Raw genomic sequence first — 4,695 nt, 5'->3', positions numbered from 1 at the left:
AGCTTCATGGGTTGGGCAGTGTTGGAGGATGTGTTCAGGGGTCTGGGGTCCAGTGTCACATGGACACTCATCAGTGTGGGCGATCTTCATACGGTGAAGGTGACTCAGTAGTCGGCAGTGGCCGGTTCTCAGTCTGAAGAGGACAGTCTGCTGGTGTCTCTGGAGCTGGTGGATTGGATCGACACCACTGTTTGCACCCAGCCTTCTCATCCACTGGTTCTGGTAACGGTTGTGGATGATGGTCCTGGCCTCTCTGTAGGTCACGGGGTGGCTGAACTGCTTCATTTTGCTGCCTGCCTTGGAGAGAGCATCGGCCTTTTCGTTCCCCATGACCCCACAGTGAGAAGGAACCCACTGAACAGTGACAGTCGACCGTTTTGAAAGGTCATGAAGGGCTGCTTTGATGTTTGTCAGCTGCTGTTCGTTTCTGGTTGACTGGAGTCCCTGCAGGAGAGATCTGCAGTCAGTGAAGAAGGCTATCTTTGGTGGTGGGTTGACTGACGTCCTGAGGCCTTGTGCAGCATGGAGTAGTGCTGCTGTCTCCGCTCTGTAGTTCGAGGAGATTCTTCCTGTGGGGAAGGCTCCAGGGGTCAGTCTTCCATCTGTGTGCCTGATGAAGATGCCTGCTCCTCCATTCTTCACCGCTCCCTCCGAGGATCCATCTGTGAAGACGTGCGTCCATTCGCTGGGGTTGTACTGAGTCTCAATCATCTCCAATGTCAGAGCTTTCAGCAGGGGAGGGGCTTGGCAGTCCTTTTGGTCGATGCCAGGGACTTTTGTGATGATTGAGACTCCTTCCAGTTGGTCGGCCGGTTCCTCGAAGTCGGGGAGTGTTTCCATCTCGGCAGGGGACGAGGGCAGCAGGTCTTCATGTTGGCGGTGCAGGGCCTTGGAGAGGTGGTTGAAGCTGGTCCGCTTCAGTCTGTTCTTTGTTGGGTGCTTCAGTTTTTCGTGCATTGGGTGAGTTGGCATGCGCAGGAGCTTCTCGCTGTGGATGAAGACTTTTTCCTCTCGTCTATCTTTGAGTGGGTGGAGGCCTGTGTGTTTCTCCATCGCCTGAACTGGAGTCGTCTTTATCCCGCCAGTGATCAGCCGTAGCCCTGCGTTCTGAACTTTGCTCAGGCGGCTTGTGTTGGTTGCTGATGCCGTGGCCCAGGCAGTGCTGCCATACTCCAGGGTTGGCCTGACAGTTCCAGTGTACACCCTCTGCAGTATGCTGCTGTTGGCACCCCAAGAGGTCCCGGCGAGTTTTTTCAGGATGGCCAGTTTTCTGGTTGCTCGTCTCTCGATGTCCTTGAGATGGGGGTTCCATGTCAAGAAGAGGTTCTATGATGCCTTAAAAGAAGTCTACGGCCCCACATCCTCAGGATCATCCCCCCTCCTCAGTGCAGATGGGAATACCTTGATCACCGAGAAGGAGAAAATTCTCGAACGCTGGGCTGAGCACTTCAACAGTGTCTTAAATCGCCCTTCCTCCATAAATGATGAAGCCATAGACCGTCTCCCACAAGTCCCCATCAACGAAGCACTGGACGATCCGCCAACACCTCTTGAGACCCAGAAAGCAATTCGTCTGCTATCCAGTGGCAAAGCACCTGGCTCAGACTCCATACCAGCAGAGGTCTACAAGGATGGAGGCACTGTGCTGACTGAGAAGCTCCATCAGCTGTACTCACTCATGTGGAAAGAAGAGACGATCCCCCAGGATTTCAAAGATGCATCTATCATTCACTTGTATAAACGAAAGGGGAACCGGCAAGCCTGTGATAACCATCGGGGCATTTCCTTGCTGTCCATCGCAGGCAAGATACTTGCCAGGATCCTACTAAACCGCCTCACAGCACACCTTGACCAAGGTCATTTGCCTGAGAGCCAATGTGGATTCCGGAAAGAGCGCGGAACCACCGACATGGTGTTTGCTGCAAGGCAGCTGCAAGAGAAATGTCAGGAGCAAAATGCTGATCTGTTCTCCACCTATGTCGACCTCACTAAGGCCTTCGATACCGTGAGTAGAGAGGGACTGTGGAAGATCATGGCCAAGTACGGATGCCCTCGGAAATTTATTTCCTTGGTCAGCCAATTCCATGAAGGCATGCAGGCTCAAGTCCAGGACAAAGGCGAAACATCTGCTCCTTTTGCTGTCACAAATGGTGTCAAGCAAGGCTGCGTCCTGGCTCCAACGCTGTTCAGCCTCATGTTCTCTGCAATGCTTACTGATGCCTTCAGAGATGGCGATGTTGGAATTGGCCTAAAGTACCGAACAGATGGTAAGTTGTTTAACCTCAGAAGGCTTCAAGCAAAAACGAAGGTCATGACAGACATCATCAGAGACTTTTTGTTTGCTGATGATTGTGCCCTCAACGCTGGATCTGAAGATGACATGCAACTCAGCGTTGACAAGTTTGCCACTGCCAGCAGGAACTTCGGCCTTACCATCAGCACGAGGAAAACTGAAGTTCTCCATCAGCCAGCCCCAGGGAAACCCTACGTTCAGCCCAACATCACAGTCAACGGTCAGAGACTCAGTGCGGTGGAGCGGTTCACATACCTTGGCAGCACACTGTCACGAAATGCGACCATCGACGATGAAGTGAACGTCAGGATTGCAAGAGCAAGCGCAACTTTTGGTAGACTCAGTGCAAATGTCTGGAACAGAAGAGGCATTAGTCTTGAGACCAAGCTAAAGGTCTACAGAGCAGTAGTTCTCCCCACACTACTGTACGCCTGCGAAACTTGGACAGTGTACCAACGACATGCCAAGAAGCTGAACCACTTCCACACAACATGCCTCAGGAAGCTACTGAACATCAAGTGGCAAGACAAGACCCCTGACACAGAGGTGCTCGCAAAAGCCACCCTTCCCAGCATCTTCACCATCCTGATGCAGTCCCAGCTTCGCTGGGCTGGACACGTGGCGCGCATGCCAGACCATCGGCTGCCCAAAAGGCTCTTCTATGGCGAGCTGCAACAAGGGAAGAGATCACACGGAGGTCAGAAGAAGCGCTTCAGAGATACTCTGAAAGTCTCTCTGAAAGCGTTTGATATCAACCCTGACTCCTGGGAGGAATCTGCAGTGGACCGTGACAAATGGCGTGCTGCTGTGCACAAAGGCGCCAGGTTGTGCGAGGCCAACAGGACTGCTGCAGCTGTTCAGAAGAGGCAGGCCAGAAAGTCACGGGCAAACAAGCTCCCTGACAATGGTATGCCTGTCTTTGTCTGCCCCAACTGTCAGCGAACATTTCGTGCGCAGATTGGACTATTCAGCCATCTGCGCATTCACAGATAGATTCATGAGCATCCTCCCCACCAACCCACCACCACCCTCCCCCCATCCCCCAGCTGGATGACAACGATGGTCATCATCGATCTCGATGGACACACACACACATGTGTGTGTGTGTGTGTGTGTGTGTGTGTGTGTGTGTGTATGTGTGTGTGTGATCTATATTTTTTCATTTTTGTATTTACCATTATTGTGATTATTATATTTATTATGTATTTCTATTTTCCTTTTTTTATCATTCTATTATTTTTGTTTAATCATTTATCAATTTATCTTCTTTTTTAGTTTAAAAAAATCTATTATAATATATATATAGATATAGATATATATAGATATATATATAGATATATATATATATAGATAGATAGATAGATAGATAGATATATTCATAACTATTGCTAGATTTAGACAGACATATTACTTCACAATGTTGACAACTCTTCTGAAGTAACATTGCTACTGATGTCAAACATAGGCGATGAAGCCCTATGGGTGAAAATCTGAGAGTAAAAAAATACAGAATACTGAATACTTTATTATCTCAACAAGAGACATTCATATTTGGTGTAAAACTGAAAAACAATACGAGAAAATCACAGTCATTCAACATGTATATAGATAAACCATATTCAGATGTCAACATTGGGCAAAGCATCCATACAATCAATAATCACAGTAGACAACAACATTAGAGCCCTCAAAGGGTAATTTAGCGCAATTATACATACACTATCACAGCTATACACAAGCAATAATAATCACAGTTAAAGGATAGGCATAATAGTGTACTAAAACTTGACATGGACATATAATAACAGTAGTATGCAATTCTTTGAGTTAAACAGGAGGACAATTCTGTTCTTTGGGGGATATATATATATATATATATATATATATATATATATATATATATATATATATCTTAAATGCAAAGCCAGACTGTGAGCTAGAAGGAGACCACCACCACGTCCCTCCCACAACAGTCCCTTATGAATCTGCCAACACCAAAGACTTTTGACAGGACTCGCCCCAGCATGGAAGTGGAGGGTGATCCAAACTAAGGTCACCATGAGAGTAGAGCATGAAAGGCCACAGACTGTGGAAAAAACATATATCTAAACTGATGATGAATGCAGATGACAATGCCACTATGGAGGTCCATTTTAGGATTGGGATGATGTGACAAGGCTGCACTCTATGCTCCCTTAATAATGATATCCCAGCTTTAACCAGACCCAAGAGATACAGACACTTCCAGTTTTTGTCAGGAAATTTGAGAAACACACCCAAAGACGCATCTGTTAAATGGATGATACTCAACTATGTGGCCAAATTCTTCCTATTTAAGCCCACAGCACACTCAACTCTGGTAGGAGCCAGTTATGGTCTGAAAAAAATCACCTCCACTGGGC

Source organism: Babylonia areolata, chromosome 15, assembly GCF_041734735.1.
Source record: "Babylonia areolata isolate BAREFJ2019XMU chromosome 15, ASM4173473v1, whole genome shotgun sequence".
NCBI classification, from domain to species: Eukaryota; Metazoa; Mollusca; class Gastropoda; order Neogastropoda; family Buccinidae; genus Babylonia; species Babylonia areolata.
The sequence above is the reverse complement of the archived record's forward strand: the minus strand, read 5'-3'. Positions refer to the sequence as shown.